The 21,816-nt window shown below is 47.7% G+C and overlaps 1 non-coding gene across 1 annotated transcript; it reads right to left on the bottom strand.

Moving 5' to 3' along the window:
* Positions 1 to 6,711: 6,711 nt before the first annotated feature.
* On the bottom strand, positions 6,712 to 6,804 carry TRNAI-UAU (transfer RNA isoleucine (anticodon UAU)). The gene is given in 2 exon segments: positions 6,712 to 6,747; positions 6,767 to 6,804. It is a non-coding gene; the product is annotated as a tRNA-Ile (tRNA).
* Between the last annotated feature and the right edge of the window lie 15,012 nt (positions 6,805 to 21,816).

Here is a 21,816-nt window from a genome sequence, read left to right as displayed (position 1 = left end):
ACTCTCTCTCTGTGTCTCTCTCTCTGTCACCCTCTCTCTCTCTGTCACCCTCTCTCTCTCTCTGTCACCCTCTCTCTCTCTCTGTCACCCTCTCTCTGTGTCACCCTCTCTCTCTCTGTCACCCTCTCTCTCTCTGTCACCCTCTCTCTCTCTGTCACCCTCTCTCTCTCTGTCACCCTCTCTCTCTCTGTCACCCTCTCTCTCTCTGTCACCCTCTCTCTCTCTGTCACCCTCTCTCTCTCTGTCACCCTCTCTCTCTCTCTGTCACCCTCTCTCTCTCTCTCTGTCACCCTCTCTCTCTCTCTGTCACCCTCTCTCTCTCTCTCTGTCACCCTCTCTCTCTCTCTCTCTCTTTCTCTGTCACCCCCTCTCTCTGTCTCTCTCTCTCTTTCTCTCTCACCCAATCTCTCTCTGTCTCTCTCCCTCTTTCTCTCTCACCCAATCTCTCTCTGTCTCTCTCCCTCTCACCCACACTCTCTCTGTCTCTCTCTCTCACCCACACTTTCTGTCTCACACTCTGGATCTGGATATCTTATTTACCATATATATATATATATATATAGGTAAAGGTTTTATACTATTTTTTGTTCCATTGTCCCTTTTCCCCCTCCCCCCCCCCCTCCCTGGTGAGCTATATCCCATGTTAAGGAGACACGCAGCTGCAGCTGAAAAGGTGACCCCTGAAGCAAGCAGCACACGTGGAGAGTCTGAGATCCATGCAAACAGCAAAGAAATCCCAGCAGCAGTGTTCCTGAATCCCAGTGGTGGATTAAAGGCTTATATTTGGCTGACTAAGTGTAAGTGTATATCTTACCACCTTAACTCTGAAAGTAACAGACATACTGCCCTATGATATTTTTCTCTTTGTCTCTTTCCTGGCTCATTTGCGCCTAGGTCATTTCTTCTCTACATTATCCATTGCGGCAAGTGTGGAGCCGCAGACCTAATTGGCTGCATTCAAGCAAGACTAGATTGTAAGGTATAACACCTCCTGTTTGACTGATTGGCAAGGGGTAGTTAATATATTTTTATTACTACAACCCCACTAAGTGTTTGGAATTTGCGCTGATTGTATTCTGTTTTCTATATATATATATATATATATATATATATATATATATATATCTCTTAACTGCCCTATACCTACTGTATATTGCTTTCTTCCAGAAACCCCCTAACCCAGAAGACAGGTAAGGAACGCCTCCCCTTCAACATATAACATTGCGGGAATGAGGGTACCTGGACATCGAGGGACTGCGGATCAGGTAAGATCCCAGGCGGGATTGATGCTTTAGATATTGGGAAGTGGGGGCATCCAGACACTGTTTTTTTCCCCTAGATCCGACATTTATATACACACACACTCACATGTAACAAGAACTAATTGTAGTATAATGTAATACAATAAATAAACTTATGTCAAAAACGAATGTTCTTACTAGGAATTTATTCAATTTATTTTATGTATTTATTTTTTAGGGCTGAGGGCGGGGCTAGGTGGCAGGATGACCGTGTAGCTCACCATAACCGAAGCGCGTCCGCGGTGCTGAGGTAGGGGAATTGATTAACACCAACCCACAGCCACGCGGGCGCGCCTAGGATGTAGATTGGTCATGCAAGCCAGTGAGAATAGTTGTAAGTACTTGCCAGGTCAGGAGTGGAGAGGTGCATAGTCAAGTTCAGGATTGGAGAGTAGCAGATCGTCGGGGTACGTAGCCAGGTTCAGGATAGGAGAGTATTGGATTGTTGGAGTACTTAGCCAAGGTCAGGACTGGAGACAGGAGAATGGTTGTTCGTAGCCGGATCAGGAGAGGAGAGGTGCAGAGTCTAAGGAGAGAAGCAGGGTCAGGCAACAAGAGGTTAACAGGCACGGCAAGGCAAGGTCACGGAACAGGAATGCCACAAGGCATGGCGTCACACTAGACTATGCTCAGCAATGAGAGTATGCAGCAGGAAGGTATATATAGGGCAGCCCTCCAATAGCAAGCCAGGGCAGAACCAGGAAGTAGAATCCAATAGGCTGCTGGTGCACACAGGTGTGCCCTATGATGCAGCCTGATCAGGAATGGAGGCGGGGCCAATTGCACGCGAGTCATGGAGGTCAGAGCCTAGAAATCACATCACTCCCACGCCGGTCCTGTTCATAATCAGTGTGGGCGGAGCTTGGAACGCGCATCAGCGGGGAGGCTGGACAAGCGCACTCATCATATGCCAGAGCGGGGGCAGAGTCAGAACCCACGGGCGGAGAGTTAGACCATGCAAGATCCGTGTGCGCGTAACAGGGCCATTAGATAGCGCATCCTGGGTGTCCGTCACGGACCTGTGGGTGACCACATCGGATGCCCTTGTTTTTACTAAATCTGAAAGCTGTGCAGCCCGGGTTGCAAAATGGGGTATAAATCGCCTGTAGTAACCCACAATGCCTAGAAATGTCCTAATTGTTTTTTTAAGGGGACAGGGCCAATTCTCAATGGCTTCTACTTTATTGAGCTGGGGTTTTACAGTCCTCCTTTCCACAACATAGCCAAGATATTTTGCTACTGCCAAGCTGACTGAACATTTAGCTGGGTTGGCTGTAAGACTCGCCTCCCGAAAGGTTCTCAACACTGTCTCAACCTTTTGTAGATGTGAGTCCCAATCTGGACTATGAATTACCACATCATCTAAGTACGCTGAGGCATAGTTCGAGTGCGGCTGTAACAATTTATTCATCAACCTTTGGAAGGTTGCAAGCGCCCCATGAAGGACAAAGGGTAAAACAGTATACTGGAAGAGGCCATCTGGTGTGGAGAAGGCTGTTTTCTCTTTTGCTGACTCTGTTAATGGGATTTGCCAATAACCCTTTGTAAGATCTAAAGTGGTTAGAAAATGAGCCCTTGCCAACCTCTCAATTAACTCGTCTAACTGGGGCATAGGATAGGTGTCAAACTTCGAGACTTCATTGAGTTTTCTAAAGTCATTACAAAACCATATTGACCCATCAGGCTTAGGTACCAAGACAATAAGGCTGGACCATTGACTATGGGACTCCTCAATTACCCCTAGGTCTAGCATCTTCTTTACCTCTGACTGAATAGCCCCTCTTCTGGCTTCTGTGACGTCTTATCTTAATGGCTATTCCCGGATTGGTAACAATTTCATGGGAAACCACTCTAGTTTTCCCTGGTACGCTGGAAAATACATCCCTGTTCCTATTGATCAATTCTAGAGCTTCCCCGTATTGTTCAGGAGTGAGTTCTGCCAATATTCGAACTAGTGGATCCTCCACTTTCCCGGATTTGTTAGCTACCACTGTCAGACATACAGTACCTCTCTATCCTTCAAGGATTTTAATAAATGTATGTGATAGATTTGCTCTACCTTCTTCCGATCTGGCTGTCGAATTTTATATTGAAAAAATGTTGTATGGTGCTCAATAGAAAAAAGCAATACTGGAAAAAATGAATTCTTGTAGATGGAATTAACCCAATAAATGGATGTAACAGATGGTTCCAAAAGATGTGTGACTGGCAAACTATAATCCCACACAGCACGGTAGTAAGGATATAATTATAGTAGACACCTGCCGGTGACCAGTGTGATGAAAATCTATTTCTATGGAACAAAATGATATGAATAATGTCCAGAACATATGTAGATAAACTGGAATAGACTCACATGTGGATGAATATCCACGATGAACAGCAAGTCCAAATGTATCCAGCGTTCCAAGGGTTAAGTGTGCCTCCGCCTATAGATGAGTATACTGAACAAGGAAGAGAGAAAAACGGAGCACTACGTCCAATACTGGCAAAGCCAATCTTCTGGCTTTGCCAGTATTGGACATAGTGCTCCGTTTTTCTCTCTTCCTTGTCGAATTTTATAATTTACCGGGCCGACCTGTTCTAGAACTTCATATGGCATTTGCCAATGTGATAGCTTGCTTTCGGCTGTGGGAACAAGCACCATTACCCGGTCCCCTGGTCGTAAGCTGCGAACCACATCATGCCTGTTGTAAAGGTTCTGTTGGGCCCACTGTGCCTCTTCTATATGTTGTCTGACTATGGGAGTAACATGAGCAATGCATTATTTTATATCTTCTACAAATTGGATGACATTCTTCCCTGGAACAGCCTGTTGCTCCCACTCTTCTTTGAGGCTATCCAGAATCCCTCTTGGGCGTCTCCCATAAAGGGGTTCAAACGAGGAAATCCCTGTAGAGGCCTGTGGTACTTCTCGGATAGCAAACAAGAGATAAGGCAACAAGATGTCCCAGTTCTTTCCATCACTACCAACTACCTTCCTCAACATCATCTTAAGAATTTTATTAAATCTTTCTACCAGTCCGTCCATTTGCGGATGGTAAACAGAGGTTCTTAGGGACTTTATTTTTAGATCTACGCATATTTCTCGCATAAGTTTAGACGTAAATGTGGTGCCCTGATCTGTCAAAATTTTCTTCGGTATCCAGAGTCGGGAGAATACGTGTAACAATTCCTTAGCTATGGCTTTGGAGGAAGTATTACATAAAGGCAGCGACTCTGGATAGTGAGTGGCATAATCTAGAATTACTAGGATGTACACTGGCGACACACTTTATTCGAGCTCGGCTAGTCCCACGAATTCGGGTATACCCGGGTGTATTGAGGTTTGTGACTGTTTTCTGCCCGAGTACATTGGGTTATTTTCCAGGCAGGGATTGAAGCATTTTATTCCCACTGGCTGCAATACTGCACAGTATATATATATATACTGCATTACAATTCATGAATTTATGCCATCTGGTAGACACGCGAAGCATTGCAGCCTATTAAATCCTAATCATTATCATTTAACAGATCAGCCGCCCGTCAGCCAGGCATGAACCCAGGCTGGGAAGGCAAATACAACGGGGCTTGTCAGAGGTGAGGAGCGGCGCATTCCAGGTATCTGCCAGGTACATACTGGGTATTTGCTCGAATAAAGTGTGTCGGTGCAGTATTGATGACCCTTAGCAGATTTCTCCAAGGGACCCACTATATCCATAGCAATCCTCTCAAGTGGAATCTCAATAGGCATAGAAATTAACGGGGCCCTCAAGCTTGGTCGGGGGGCCGTCAGCTGACACTCGGGGCAGGAGGCACAGAACCTTTTTACTGCATTATATATCCCCGTGTTTTCTCCACTCCAAGATGACCCCGCAATAAGTGGGAATGTGCTAGCTCTAGGACCTTCCTTACTAGTGAACTGGGTACTAACCATTTTTCTATCTCTTGTCCCTCTTCTTGGCTCACATGGTACAACAAAAATAGGGATAGGAGTCCTTGGTTGTTCCTTCTACCAGGACCCCATTAACTTCTACTGCTTGGCTAAACCCATTTTTCCACTGGGGATCATTAGCCTGTTCCCTACCAAAATTACTTGGGGAAAGTTCTAGACTTCCAAAACCTTCCTCTTCTAGAGTTTGTATAGGTAACTACTCCCAGCTCCAAAAATAGCGATACAAGGACTCTGAGAAATAAGCTGAGAGACCCAAACATGAAAAGTATATGACATATATGAAGTCCAAAAGATGGTTCTAAATCCGCAGCAAATCAGGTTATAAGTTCTTGGGCAAATAACATTGCATATTGTGTACAATGAAGGACTGAACTGACAAGGAAAGATGGACCCAATAAGAGAGTAGCTAGAGAAATTAGAGCCAGCCTTGAACCGAACCCTTGATAACTCATTAGCATAAATATCTCGGTCCTAGCTTCTGCATCCCTTAATGTCCAAAGATATTGAGGTAAATACCTGTGTCCTTATGATAAAGCCTTGTAGGATCCCGCGTGCTGAAGCTATGGTGATACCGAAGCCTCAGACAGTCCGGGAAAAACTTCAGGCTGCTCACATGGAGGTGCCCGTCTCCTCTCGGCGTTCTCCCATGAGGTGTAGCGAATTTCCGGAACCTGCGCTGCGGAAGTGCGTCACTCCAATCGTGGGGCAGTAGAGTTGAAAAAATTGGTGGAACAGCAGGAACCCAGAAAAAGCACCGATCAACTCACCAGAGGTAGCAAAAAATAAAAAGGTTTATTGAATTACATTGTTAAAAACAAAAAACATAAAAAAACAAAATCTCCTACATGTTTCAGCCTCTCCAGCCCTTTCTCAAGGAGTATGAGAGGGATCCGATGGAATGATGTATATATAGCCCCTCCTCTGAACTCTCCAACACCAGAAATGCATGACAGGTGATTAAGACATATAACAATTAACTCAAAAAGTGTGTCCATGTCTCTATATTGATAATGCACTAGGAAAATAATGAATCATAAATCAATATGGGAACATGTATCAATAAACAGCTAGGCAGTGGACAGAGAAATCTACAATATAAGTAAACTCAATGTCATACAAAGAAATTGATACAGATTGTGTTGAATAAAGGTGTATCCCACTAATTGATTAATTAAGCTATCCCTATCACATAAGAGATGAGGACACATATAAACATGTTGATTGCATAAACATAGGAAAAGCTGGTATAACCTTCATGAAGTAATAGATATAATACAGAACAGAAAACATTTCACAAAGATATAAAAACTACAATGTACAGTATATGAAAATAAACAAGGATATACATCCAATTAGTTTGACAAAAAAAATGTTTTAGAAGAAAAGAAAAGAAGGGAAGAATAAAAGAAAGATAAAACAAGCCCTGTTGGGATGATCTGTGAACTGTAAACGTAACCATGAGAGGATAAGGTATGCTCCAGGTGAGGCTTGAACTTACAACCTCGGCATAGTTTAGCACATACTGACATATAAATACCGCGCGCTAACCGATTGCGCTACTGGAGCACATACAAAATCATCTCAGAGAAAACAAATAATATAAAGTGATCATATCAATAGAATGTATTATTTGATAATTTGTATATGTTATTATATGATGTGATTCCACAGTTCAAAGGTAACACTGAAAACTCAAAACAGACTTGTAATTTGATAGATTAAATATAATATAAATGTTGGTGAGGAACCAATGCAATATACAGTAACATGGGAGAGTTCCCACAAGAGAAATGGACATAAATCATAAAAAATACTTCAAATCCCAATGTGTATTTAACCCATTTGGGACAAGAGTATTAAAAGAGAAAATCCAATGGGCCTCTCTCTTGTATAGTGCATTGGTTCTATCACCTCCACGGCTATGAATCTGAACAGTGTCAATGGCAACGCATTTAAAATTAACAAGAGAACCATTTTGACATGTACTGTATCAAAGTGTTTGGACACAGGATGTACTTTATCTTGTTTGAGAATCAGTCTCATGTGTTCCATCACTCAATTTTGAACATACGAGACGTGAGACCAATATATCTTTTGTTGCAACCGCATATAAGCATATAGATCACAAAATCGGTGTTACAGTTGATAAAAGTAGTTATATTATATGATCTGGTATTCTCCATATCAGAAAAAGTTCTTGTTTTAGAGATATATGGACAGATTTTGCATCGGTTACAAGGGTAACAGCCTGTAAGTTTTGGAAAAAAATGTCTTTTAGAACGAATTTTGTCTGTTTTGATTACACTTGGAGAGATGATATTACCCAATGTTGGTAGTTTTTTTAAAACAAATTTGGGAGTCATTGTTGTTGTTGGGAGTCGCATAATTAATAAACATTGGTCTATCCTTAATGTTGATCCCCTTTTGAGAGACATAACAACAATGACTCCCAAAAAACTACCAACATTGGATTTTCTCTTTGAATACTCTTGTCCCAAATGGGTTAAATACACATTGGGATTTGAAGTATTTTTTATGATTTATGTCCATTTCTCTTGTGGGCACTCTCTCATGTTTAGTGCATTGGTTCCTCACCAACATTTATATTATATTTAATCTTTCAAATTACAAGTCTGTTTTGAGTTTTCAGTGTTACCTTTGAACTGTGGAATCACATCATATAATAACATATACAAATGATCAAATAATACATTCTATTGATATGATCACTTTATATTATTTGTTTTCTATGAGATGATTTTGTATGTGCTCCAATTGCGCAATCTGATAGCGCTCGGTACTTATTGTCAGTATGTGCTAAACTATGCCGAGGTTGTAAGTTCAAGCCTCACCTTGAGCATACCTTATCCTCTCGTGGTTATGTTTACAGTTCACAGATCATCCCAACAGGACTTGTTTTATCTTTCTTTTATTCTTCCCTTTTCTTTTTTTCTAAAACATTTTTTTGTCAAACTAATTGGATGTATATCCTTGTTTATTTTCATATACTGTACATTGTAGTATTATCATCTTTGTGAAATGTTTTCTGTTCTGTATTATATCTATTACTTCATGAAGGTTATACCAGCTTTTCGTATGTTTATGCAATCAACATGTTTATATGTGTCCTCATCTCTTATGTGATAGGGATAGCTTAATTAATCAATTAGTGGGATACACCTTTATTCAATACAATCTGTATCAATTTCTTTGTATAACATTGAGTTTACTTATATTGTAGACTAGCTGATATACCCGGCGCTGCCCGGGCGTGGAAGGGCAGGGGGCATGGAGTGGAAGGGCGGGGGGGGAGGGGAGTGGAAGGGCTGGGGGGGGAGGGGCGTGGAAGGGCGAGGGGGGGGGCAAGGGGCGTGGAAGGGCGAGGGGGGGGGCAAGGGGCGTGGAAGGGCGGGGGGGCCAAGGGGCGTGGAAGGGCGGGGGTGGGGGGGCAAGGGGCGTGGAAGGGCAAAGGGCAGGGAGGGGCATGGGGAAAGGGCAGGGAGGGGCGTGGGGAAAGGGCAGGGAGGGGCGTGGGGAAAGGGCAGGGAGGGGCGGGTGGGGAAAGGGCAGGGAGGGGCGGTTGGGGAAAGGGCAGGGAGGGGCGGGGGGCAAAGGGCAGGGAGGGGTGCGTGTGTTATGGGTGTTGTGTGTGTGTGTGTGTGTGTGTGTGTAGAGTGTTTGTGTGAGAAAGTACACAGACGGCAGAATTTATTTTGTTAAAATATATTTTATTATTTAATGTTTGAGGTGATTTTGTGTTGTGTGTGTGTGTGTTTAGGGGCAGGTTTTGGTGTGTGGCCGGTTCATGTTCCAGGGGAGAGGTGTTCCAGAGCACTTAATGTGCATTGTGTTGATTTTGGAGTGTTTGGGGGGTGGTGGGGGGGCATCCGTGTGACGGGAGTGTTTGGGCGGTGTTGGGGGGGGCATCTGTGCGACGGGAGTGTTTGGGGGGGCATCCGTGGGACGGGAGTGTTGAGGGGTTGGTGGTGGGTCATCCGTGCGACGGGAGTGTTTGGGGGGGTGGTGGGGGGGCATCCGTGCGACGGGAGTGTTTGGGGGGGTTGTGGGGGGGCATTCGTGTGACGGGAGTGTTTGTGGGGTGGTGGGGGGTCATCCGTGGGACGGGAGTGTTTGGGGGGTTGGAGGGGAGGCATCCGTGCGACGGGAGTTTATTAGTGTGGTGCGGGCGGTATAGAGGAGGGTTTGGTGTGGATGTATTGTTGGCGCTCCATGTGCGCGCTTGGGATGCGGGCCCTGAACGGAGGTAGTGAGAGAGGGTTTATGGGGTGCTGTGGTGTTTGGGAGTTATTTGTGGGGGGGCATCCGGGTGATGTGAGTGTTTGGGGGTGTGGGGGGGCATCCATGCGACGGGAGTGTTTGGGGGGTGGTGGGGGGGCATTCGTGCGACGGGAGTGTTTGTGGTGTGGTGGGGGGTCATCCGTGGGACGGGAGTGTTTGGGGGGTTGGAGGGGGGAGCATCCGTGCGACGGGAGTTTATTAGTGTGGTGCGGGCGGTATACAGGAGGGTTTGGTGTGGATGTATTGTTGGCGCTCCACGTGCGCGCTTGGGATGCGGGCCCTGAACGGAGGTAGTATTGGCGCTCCATGTGCGCGCTTGGGATGAGGGCCCTGAACGGAGGTAGTGAGAGAGGGTTTGTGGGGTGTTGTGGTGTACGGGAGTTATTTGTGGGGGGGCATCCGGGTGATGGGAGTGTTTGGGGGGGGGCATCCATGGGACAGGAGTGTTTTGGGGGGGTGGGAGGGGGGGCATCCATGCGACGGGAGTGTTTGGGGGGGGGCATCCGTGTGACGGGAGTGTTTGGAGGGGGTGGGGGGGCATCCGGGCGATGGGAGTGTTTGGGGGGGGTGGGGGGGTCATCCGTGGGACGGGAGTGTTTGTGGGGGGTGCGGGGGCACCCGGGGACAGGAGTGTTTGTGGGGGGGTGGGGGGGCATCCGGTCAAGGGGAGTGTTTGGGGGGGGGGGCATCCGTGGGAGGAGAATGTTTGGGAGGGGGTGGGGGGGGGCATCCGTGCGACGGGAGTGTTTGGGGGTGATGTGGGGGGGCATCCGTGGGACGGGAGTGTTTGGGAGGGGGTGGGGGGGGGGCATCCGTGCGACGGGAGTGTTTGGGGGTGATGTGGGGGGGCATCCGTGGGACGGGAGTGTTTGGGGGGGTTGGGGGGGGCTTCCGTGGGATGGGAGTGTTTGGGGGGGTTGGGGGGGCATCCGGGCGACGGGAGTGTTTGGGGGGGTGGGGGGGCATCCGTGCGACGGGAGTGTTTTGGGGGGTTGGGGGGGGGGCATCCGTGCGACGGGACTGTTTGGGGGGGTTGGGGGTCATCCGGGGGCGACGGTAGTGTTTGGGGGGGGTTGGGGGGGGGCATCCGGCCAACGGGAGTTTATTAGTGTGGTGCGGGCTGTATAGAGGAGGGTTTGGTGTGGATGTATTGTTGGCGCTCCACGTGCGCGCTTGGGATGCGGGCCCTGAACGGAGGTAGTGAGAGAGGGTTTGTGGGGTGTTGTGGTGTATGGGAGTTATTTGTGGGGGGGCATCCGGGCGACGGGAGTGTTTGGGGGGGCATCCGGGCGACGGGAGTGTTTGGGAGGTGGGTGGGGGGGTCATTCATGGGACGGGAGTGTTTTGGGGGGGTGGGGGAAGGGGCATCCGTGGGGCGGGAGTGTTTGGGGGGGGTGGGGGGTCATCCGTGCAACGGGAGTGTTTGGGAGGGGGGTGGGGGGGCATCCGTGGGGCGGGAGTGTTTTGGGGGGGTGGGGGGGGGCATCCTTGCGACGGGAGTGTTTGGGGGGGCTTGGGGGGCATCTGTGGGACGGGACTGTTGGGGGGGGTGGGGGGGCATCCGGGCGACGGTAGTGTTTGGGGGGGGGCATCCGGCCGACGGGAGTTTATTAGTGTGGTGCGGGCGGTATAGAGGAGGGTTTGGTGTGGATGTATTGTTGGCGCTCCACGTGCGCGCTTGGGATGCGGGCCCTGAACGGAGGTAGTGAGAGAGGGTTTGTGGGGTGTTGTGGTGTCCGGGAATAATTTGTGGGGGGGCATCCGGGCGACGGGAGTGTTTGTGGGGGGTGGGGGGGCATCCGTGGGATGGGAGTGTTTGGGGGGGTTGGGGGGGGTATTTTTGTGACGGGAGTGTTTTGGGGGTTGGGGGGGGGGCATTTTTGGGACGGGAGTGTTTGGGGGGGTGGGGGGGGGCGGTATCCAGGAGGGTTTGTTGTGTAGATTGAAACACGGATGTGGCAGCAGGGTGAAGGCGAGATGTGTGGTCCCTGGAGGGTTTTTTTTGTTGTGCATAAAGCAGACATGTGTGAGGAGGTGTATTAGAATGGAATGAGTGCTATGTCATATAGTGAAACATTGATGTTGCAGGAGTGTTAAGGTGATGTGTGAGGCCCTACCGGGAGAGGTGTGGCGTGCTTCGTGGTGTGTATTGGTGGGGGGTTGGTTGTTAACAGGTGGTGTGTTGTTCCGTGATCGTGCGTTGTGTGGAGGTGGGGTGACTGTGCGGTGTTGTGTGAGAGTGGGTAGTGTTGCAGTGGTGAAAAGAATATATATATAGCTAAGAGTCTGTACCTGATTCCGCAGTTGTTTTGGTTGAGAGGTGAGAGCTGTGAAGCGTCGTCTCCAAGAGCAATGAGGGTTAGGTGCTGTGAAGCGTTACCAAATCTCCCAGAGAACTGAGGTTTAGGTGCTGTGAAGCATTCCCAAAGGTCAGTGAGGGCTGGGAGAGTGTGGCAGTGGTGTTGGTGTGTTTGGTGTGTTCGGCGCAGGCCAATGAGAGGTGTGCGGGGGCGGGTGTCGGGCCAAGGGAGCAATCTCATTGGCCTGAGGCAGTGGTGTGAGGTGTGCGGGGGCGGGTGGGCCAAGGGAGCAATGTCATTGGCCTGAGGCAGGTCCAATGGGATTGCCGCTAGGGACACAGGGAGGGACACAGGGAGACACATACAGACCCGGACACATAGAACACTTTCAGAAATATATAGTAGATTTCTGTCTACTGCCTAGCTGTTTATTAATACATGTTCCCATATTGATTTATGATTCATTATTTTCCTGGTGCATTATCAATATAGAGACATGGACACACTTTTTGAGTTAATTGTTATATGTCTTAATCACCTGTCATGTATTTCTGGTGTTGGAGAGTTCAGAAGAGGGGCTATATATACATCATTCCATCAGACCCCTCTCATACTCCTTGAGAAAGGGCTGGAGAGCCTGAAACATGTAGGAGATTTTGTTTTTTATGTTAGTTTGTTTTTTGTTTTTAACAATGTAATTCAATAAACCTTTTTTATTTTTTGCTACCTCTGGTAAGTTGATCGGTACTTTTTCTGGGTTCCTGCTGTTCCACCAATTTTTTCAACTCTTTTGGAGTTTGATCTATTACATCTTCGGGTAACTCTGACTCCTGAGTGCAGAAAAACAGAAACTATGGTGCTTCCCAAAATGCAATCAGTAAAGACGCACAAATGCCGAGTACAGAAAGGGAAGCAGTAAAATAGAATATGAATATGTATTGATACTGGTCCTGGGTGGTATGGATGCAGCTCTACCCGATGTAGAATCTCCCTGGATCCTTGAGGTAGATGGTGGAACAGGTGTGAGCAGCGCAAACCATGAAATAAAGAATAAAGAATATACAGAACAGTTGTCAGTAGAATCACTGTATACAGAAAAGGATATGAAGCATGCAGTTATGCACAGTTGGGAGTAGTAGGGGGGTACACAAATAATGATTAACCCTCTGAGGGGTAACTCAAATCCGTGGTGTTAAGCAATACACCCTATATAGTGGCAGAGATGATGGTGTATAATTAAATATCAATAAATTTTATTGTATTGTATGTCTTTATTTATATAGCGCCATTAATGTACATAGCGCTTCACAGTAGTAATACAGGTAATCAAATAAATAACAGATCATGGGAATAAGTGCTTTAGACATAAAAATAACATTAAGGAAGAGGAGTCCCTGCCCCGAGGAGCTTACAGTCTAATTGGTAGGTAGGGAGAATGTACAGAGACAGTAGGAGGGAGTTCTGGTAAGTGCGTCTGCAGGGGGCCAAGCTTTATGTATCATGTGTCCAGGATTATCCACAGTGCTATTCATATGCTTCTTTAAGCAAGTGTGTCTTAAGTTGGATCTTAAAGGTGGATAGAGAAGGTGCCAGTCGGGTACTGAGGGGAAGGGCATTCCAGAGGTGTGGGGCAGTCAGTGAAAAAGGTTTAAGGCGAGAGAGGGCTTTAGATACAGAGGGGGTAGAAAGAAGACATCCCTGAGCAGAACGCAAGAGTCGGGATGGTGCATAGCGAGAAATTAGGGCTGAGATGTAAGGAGGGGCAGAAGAGTGTAAAGCTTTAAAAGTGAGGAGAAGAATGCAGTGTGAGATGCGGGATTTGATCGGAAGCCAGGAGAGGGATTTCATGAGGGGAGATGCTGAGACAGATCTAGGAAAGAGTAGAGTGATTCTGGCAGCAGCATTCAGGATAGATTGTAGGGGAGACAGGTGAGAGACAGGAAGGCCGGACAGCAGGAGATTACAGTAATCAAGACGGGAGAGAATGAGGGTCTGAGTCAGAGTTTTAGCAGTCGAGCAACAGAGGAAAGGGCGTATCTTTGTTATATTGCGGAGGAAAAAACAACAAGTTTTAGAAATGTTTTGAATGTGAGGGGCGAATGTGAGAGAGGAGTCGAGTGTGACCCCCAGGCAGCGTGCTTGGGCTACTGGGTGAATGATCGTAGTTCCAACAGTAATGTGGAAGGAGGTAGTAGGGCCAGGTTTTGGAGGAAGTATGAGGAGCTCTGTTTTAGCCATGTTGAGTTTAAGGCGGCGGAGGGCCATTCAGGATGATATAGCAGAGAGACATTCAGAAACTTTGGTTTGTACAGCACGTGTAAGGTCGGGTGTTGAAAAGTATATTTGTGTGTCGTCAGCATAGAGGTGATAATTAAACCCAAAAGATGTTATTAGGTCACCTAGAGAGAGTGTGTACAGAGAAAAGAGAAGAGGTCCCAGGACAGAGCCCTGGGGTACCCCCACAGAGAGATCAATAGAGGAGGAGGTGTTAGCAGAAGAGACACTGAAAGTACGATGGGAGAGGTAGGATGAGATCCAGGATAGAGCTTTATTCCGAATACCAAGAGTATGGAGAATATGAAGGAGAAGAGGGTGGTCCACGGTGTCAAATGCTGCAGAGAGGTCAAGTAATATGAGCAGAGTGTAATGACCTCGGTCTTTGGCAGCATGGAAGTTGTCAGTTATTTTAGTGAGGGCTGTTTCCGTGGAGTGAGCAGTGCGGAAGCCAGATTGTAGAGGGTCTAGGAGAGAATAGGTGTTGAGAAAATGGAGCAAGTGAGAGAATACAAGACGTTCAAGGAGTTTAGAGGCAAAAGGCAGGAGGGAGACAGGTCGATAGCTAGAAAGACAGGTAGGGTCAAGCTTGCTGTTTTGGAGTAGTGGTATGACTGTTGCATGTTTGAAGGAGGATGGAAAGGTTCCAGAGCTGAGGGAGGAGTTATAAATGTGTGTGAGCGTAGGGATTATAGTAGGAGCAAGAGGTTTTAGGAGATGGGAGGGAATGGGGTCAAGAGGGCAAGTGGTAGAAGGAGAAGAGGCGATCAGAGGCGATCAGCAGCGACACATCCTCCTCTGAGACACTGGAAAAGGAGTCAAGGAAGGCAGGAGGAGAGTTAGGAAGAGGTGTAGGATAGAGGAAGAAACAGAGGGGATGTTCTGCCGTATGGATTCCACCTTTTCCTTAAAATAGTCAGCAAAGTCCTGAGCAGAGATAGAGGAAGGAGAGGCAGCTGAGGGTGGTTTGAGTAGAGTATCAAAGACAGAGAAAAGTCGGCGTGGGTTAGACTTGTGCATGTTGATTAGTGCAGAAAAGTAGGCTTGTTAGCTTGCAAGAGGGCAGAGTTGAAACAGGATAGCATAAATTTGTAGTGAAGGAAGTCTGCGAGAGTGTGAGACTTCCTCCAGAGGCGTTCAGAGGAACACAGCATGCGCGTGTGGGAATTTAGCCAGGGTCTAGGGTTAGAAGGGCGAGGGTGGAAGAGAGAAAGTGGGGCATGTAGATCAAGAGACAAGGACAAGGCAGAGTTGTAGTTCCTGACCAGGTTGCCAGGGTCTGTAGGAGAGCTGAGAGAGGAGAGGGAGGAGCGTAAAGTGGACTCAAAGTCAGGTAAGTGAATAGAGCGCAGGTTTCTGCAGAACCGGGGGGTAGATGGAGGTGGAGAAGGGGAGAAGCGAGATAGATAGAATGAGATCAGATGATGGTCAGAGAGAGGAAAAGGGGAAATGGAGAAATCGGAGAGAGAGAAGTTTTTAGTGAAAACCAGGTCTAAGTAGTGGCCATCCTTTTGGGTGCTGGCTGCAGTCCACTGTTGAAGGCCAAAAGAAGAGGTTAGAGAAAGAAAGCGGGAGGCCCAAGGGAGAGAGGGGTCATCAATGTGGCAATTGAAGTCACCAAGGAGAAGAACAGGAGAGTCTGAGGAGAGAAAGAAAGAGAGCCAGGATTCAAAGTGAGAGAGAAAGGCAGAAGGGGAATGAGTAGAGGAAGGTGGGCGATAGATGACTGCCACGTGGATAGGGAGAGAAGAGAAGATCTGGACAGTGTGAGCCTCAAGGGAGGGAAAAGCAAGAGAGGGAGGAATAGGAAGGGTTCGGTAACGGCAGAGAGAGGAGAGCAGGAGCCCCACACCTCCACCCCTACCATCAGGGCGCGGCGTGTGGGAGAAAGAAAGGCCACAATAAGAAAGGGCAGCTTCCAAAGCAGAGTCAGACTGAGTGAGCCAGGTCTCAGTTATAGAAAATAGGAGCAGAGAGTGAGAGAAATAAGTCATGTACAGAGAGGAACTTGTTGGAAAGGGAGCGAGCATTCCAAAGGGCACAGGAGAATGGGAGAGAAGAGGGAGGGTGGCAGGGGATGGGTATGAGGTTGGAGGGGTTGACACCAGAAGGAGTAGAGGTTGCAATTGGCAGGCGAGGACGAGAGCATGTAGGAATAAGGCAGGATTGGGAGAGATATCCCCAGAAGCAAGGAGGAGAAGCATGGATAGAAAGAGAATGTGTGAGGATGATTTGTAGGGGTGTGTTTTAGTGCAGGGTGTATAGCTATGTGGTGTCAGAGGACACAGGTAAGAAATGAGTTCATATGAACAGAGAAGTGATGAAGGAAGGAGAGATGGAGATATATGAATAGAGTTAGAGACATACTGAGGCTGGTAAAAAGAAGTGCATAATTTGAGAAGAAGTGAAGTCACAGCAAATATAAATGGTAAAGTTAACATAACAGCAGTAATGATGCAGTCTGGTATAGATGATATCCTCCGTTCCAGCGTAGTTCAAATGCAGGAATCAGTGTCCACTTCTTCCTCACTTCTTTTGGACTTCCTTTTAAACTTGAGTTGTTCAGTAGTCTTGCCACTTATAATGGGCCACTTTGAATATGGGCTGCTCACACGGCCATGTGTGAGTCCTCACATGTAGAAGTATTTTTCAACTCCTTGCAAATTGCAATCTCCGCCCCAGTGAACGTGATGCCATATAATATAAAATAATATAAACAATAATGACTCACACGGCCATGTGTGAGTCAGTACTCATAGATGGTATCTTTTCCTTTGGTGTCTTCTGGGTCTGTCTCTCCACAGGGCATCCTAACATTCGTGGTGAGCGCAGTCCCACAAAGACATCCAGGAGAGTATAGGTTAAAAATAGAACACACTTTATTAATGTAAACAAATGAAAGCTAAAAAAAACACTCACGCGGCGAGTGGCCTTGCGGGTTCTCTGCTCCTCGTTTCTCCTCACAGTCCTGACTGGAGAGACAGACCCAGAAGACACCAAAGGAAAAGATACCATCTATGAGTACTGACACACATGGCCGTGTGAGTCATTATTTGTTTATATTATTTTATATTATACACCATCACGTTCTGTCTGCACGTTAACTGGGGCGGCGATTGCATTTTGCAAGGAGTTGAAAGATACTTATACATGTGAGGACTGACACATGGCCGTGTGAGTTGTTTATTTATTGATATTTACTTATACGTGTAGCCTTTGTGCCCTCCGGCTCCCAGAGACCCCCCTCCTTTGCGTCAGCGCGGTCGCGGGTGCCGCCGGAGGCAGCGACGTACTCGCCGGCTGTTCCCAAAGGTGGGGGCCGGTGCAGGGAGTGAGCCGAGCATTTGGAGGCGTACCCGGTTAGCGGGGGCCGCCATTGCGGGTGCGCACGCATGTGGCGCGATCGTGCATGCGCAGAGTAGGGAAGAGGCTAGGGAGTTGCAGGCGGCCCGGAGTAGTTACGCATGCGCAGAAGGGAGCGCATGAACGCTAGCCTCCCAGGGAAGGCTCTTGGAAGGGACTGCAAGTTGCATGAGCTTCCGCAGCGCCCCACGTGACGCCAGGGAGCCAATAGGGCTGGAGTATCTCCCTGCACAGGGAGAACAAGATCCATTTCGCGCGCTGAGAACGTCAGTTGGAGCTGGGAGCAAGAAGGGGGAGGAGGGTGTAGTGAGTAAGTGGCTCCTACACCAGGTAAGGTTCCCCCAGGTCCCAGATAGGCCCCAACTCCCCACCAGGTTAGTGGGTAAGTGATAAGGGACGGCCCCTAGGTTAGGGACTCTGCCCTTAGGTTCGTGGTGTGCATTCTTGTCAGGTCACAGCGGTCAGTGCTGTGAGGGCTGACAAGAGAGCATCGTGCAAGGTTGCAGTGCGTTGCTGCAAGGGTTGGAAGTGTGAGGTAGGCGTTAGTCCGAGGGGACCCTGGTGGTGACGGGGAGAAGTAGTGTGGGTGCACGGGGTCAGGGACCCAACTGCATAGGATAGGCTACCCCATAGGACCCTATGAGTTTTCCCCTGAAGACATTCAAGGTTGCTGTGCTGTAGGGACGGCCTATAGTAGCGGCGAGCATCACGTTAGTTCACAGAGTCAGTTAGGGACTCAGCAGACGCTGCGCATCCGTTCAGAAGGTTGGGCGCAGACCTCCGCTGCCGCTGCAGAGGCTTTCCACGTGGGATCGTCCCTGATGGTGGTTCCGGTGTTCTTCTCTCATCGGATCCTTTGTGAAGCCAGTTGCAGGCCCGAGCACTGGAGTGCTCGGCAGGTAACTCTTATCTACAAGTGCACCAACGATCCTATTAGTTTCATTAGTGACTGCGCATTCACTCATATCCTCTCTCTGTAAGAGTGTGGGACATTGTGTGGGGATTACTGGACACGGGGTGGGATCACCCGGTGTATGTGGGAGCATCCTGCAAGACGCAGTATTCAGTGTCTCCTCTAGAGAGGGACACCTGTTGATTATTGTTCTGTTGATGTTATATGCCCAAGTATTTTTCCTATGCACAAGTAAAGGTAGTGGTTATTACACATATTGTGTGCTGAGTATATGTATGTGTCCTGCGAGGAACAATTCCCGCTCTGCTGGGAACCATCGCAGGTGGAGGCGCTGCACCGAGTACAGGGTTACTCATAATATACTTGCCCCAGGTTTCCCGTGGCGGAAGCTCAGCCCTCCTGTGAGCCTAACAGGTAAAGCACCACACCTGGTAACAGTAGGTTCTCCGCACTCACACTATATCTGCGGTTGGGTGGGGGAATACCAGTTACATACACCATCATCCCTCTCACTATATAGGGTGTATTGCTTAACACCACAAGTTTGAGTTACCCCACAGAGGGTTAATCATTATTTGTGTACGCACCTACTACTCCCAACTGTGCATAACTGCATGCTTCATATCCTTTTCTGTATACAGTGATTCTACTGACAACTGTTCTGACTCCTGAGTGTCAACAAGCCCTGTCTCTGACAACTCCTCATCCTCTGTTCTCCCTCGGTTAGGAGTAGTAACCAGTGCTAACTGGAGTGGGAGCAGACCTCTTTTTTTGTCCTTCCTACGTTCTCGTTTTGATTTTGGGATTTTAGACACATCAGAGACTAATTCCGGGTCTGTAAACAGAAAAACATCATCCAGAGTAGGATTGTTAAAGGTGAGTTGTCCTCTGAACAGGGTGTAAAAACCAGGAAAATTACAAGCTAACACTAGGAAATGGGGTAACTTTGTTACAATTGCTGCCGTAGTTTGGATGACTTGCCCCTCGACTTTTACTTTTAATCGGAGTCGTGGTGTACGGAATCGTGCACCCATAATACCCGCAGCTTCTCACCCTGGCACAACTGGAGAGGCTTAACCAACTTCCCTGATACCAAGTTAATATCACTCCCCGAGTCTACCAGGGCGGAGATTGGTTTCTATTTAAAATCACTGTGGTGAGGAAGTTGTGAGTATTTTTATCTCTGCAGAGCCATACACACACTCCATTGGTTCAGACAACTTAGGGCAATGAGCCTTAATATGTCCCTCCTCTCCACACTCACAACAAACAATTGGCTCAGTTCGGTCTTGAAACCCTTTCAGAGTTTTAGCGTTTTGGTCCTTATCCAGGTTTTCTTCCACTCCCTCAAACCTTGCGGCCGGTCGCTGGTCTTTATTCCAGTGCTGGCTTCTACTGTTCATGTTGGACCACGGGTTTTGGTTTGTGCGAGGGACCGTGGAGCGTGACAGTTCACGGGTGGTTAGAAAACGTTCCACTACGCCGACCATGGCATCATAAGTGAGGGGATCTCCTTGTCCCTATCACGGTAGGCCAGGCCAAATACACCTTTATATTTAAGGGATCAGTCACAAGGCAAAACAGGCAGTAAAATAAATTGCGGTTTATTCGGATAAGACCTCGGAAACACACAGAAATACAAGAAACAGAGAATATACACACTTACTGGGGTCTGGGGAAGGAGATCTACCCTTTCCTAGTTGCAAGACGCCTGCTTCAGCAAAGGCTTCCCTTGATAGGATCCTGGTTCTGGGCTCCTGGATCGAAATCCAGCCTGCTGGCTAGGCCTCCCCATGCTTCCCTGTGTGAATAGCTCTTTCACAGAAGCACCTTTGAGAGACCCGCCAGCAGCTGCATGTCTTCACATCTCCAACACGAAAAAGAGAGAGAGAGAGAGCTGCTTTTGCTGCACGCTCTTATATAGGCTTGATTCATATCTAAATCATTGAGGAGTCTAATAGCCAATTACAGCAGGGATTGAAATTACGCATTCACTGATAGAAGGGATAAATTCAAAACTTGCCAATGGAAAACATGCTTATGAGTTTTGACATACAAGGCCGTTTTTCCCTGGCTTCGCTGTGTCTAGTAAAACAAAGACTTTCTAATCTAAATATCCTGCTCACCAAATGGTTTTCTCCCCTCTGGAAATCCTCTCCTCTTTGAACTATGGATTCTATGCAAACTAGCTAGCATCTTAACCATATGCCTGTGCTTTCTGTATAGAACCTTATAGTAAACATTAAAACACTTCCTTACAGTATATACTTTGGGGGACCTTATACATATAAGGGACATAACTTGGGGAGATTTGGGCTCGAAATCCAGGAGTCTGGGGCATTGAAATGCTAATTCACATGCTAATTCACACTACCTTTTGTCACCAACCTGGGTTTAAATCACAGGACAAACACAATGCATTGCAGTTTTAAAACACAGAAAACCAACATTTAGACACAAGAGCTTGCACTCAACCATTTGCACCTATCATGTGGGGTTGTAAAACCTTCTCTTCTCTAAGACACCAGCTAAGAATACCTTGCAATACAGGTTAAAATATTTCCCTCCTTTTTCCCTCATGTGCCAGAAGTCTCTGCCCTGCAGCTATTTCTCATAAGAGGCCATCTATACAAGGCAATCCACTTATAAGCTTTCACAGGCAGGTGCAGGCCCATGAGGCAAAGGGATTATACAGAGAATGCATTAACTAGCCCACTGGGCTTACACAGTTAACCCCACATACACAGTTCCTAGCTTATACCCCTATGGGGGACAGTATAAAAGGGGAACAAAATTACAGGCAACAAAGTAAGGTACAATATTAGACCCAAGAGCTGACACTGTCAGCCCTTGCCATACGGTTTCAGGGGCAGCCAGCCGGGCTCCACCTTTATTAAGGAAGGCCGACTACGCCTACCGCCACAGTCCCACACAATGTCAGAGGTCCTGGGGTAATGCTCGAATGAAGCGGTCCAACACCACCATCTCAAGGATCCAGGCTGGGCTATATTTTCCTGGTTTTAGCCACTTGGTCGCCAGATGGATCAAATCTCATAACTGGGATCTGGGTGACTTCTGTTCCTGGTATCTCCATGTATGGAACCATTGCGCACAGATTGCGGGAGTCACTCCAATCCTTGCAGGGATTTTGCTTTTCAGACGGTCATAATCTGCTGCGGCTTCTTCGTCGAGGTCCTAATATGCTTTTTGGGCTTCCACTAGTAGAAAGGGTGCGATAATCCCAGCCCATTTGGAGTGGGCCCAACTTTCCCGGGAAGCGATTCGCTCAAAGGACCGGAAGTAACCCTCTACGTCATCTTGAGGCATCATTTTCTGCAGGTATAGGTTCGCCTGGATAGGCCGCAGCTTGGCTGCACTGGTCGAGTCCATAGTAATCTGGGCCAGGCGTTGAACCAGCTCCCTCTGTTT

This window comes from Ascaphus truei, chromosome 5, assembly GCF_040206685.1.
Source record: "Ascaphus truei isolate aAscTru1 chromosome 5, aAscTru1.hap1, whole genome shotgun sequence".
Taxonomy (NCBI): Eukaryota; Metazoa; Chordata; class Amphibia; order Anura; family Ascaphidae; genus Ascaphus; species Ascaphus truei.
The sequence above is the reverse complement of the archived record's forward strand: the minus strand, read 5'-3'. Positions and strand labels throughout refer to the sequence as shown.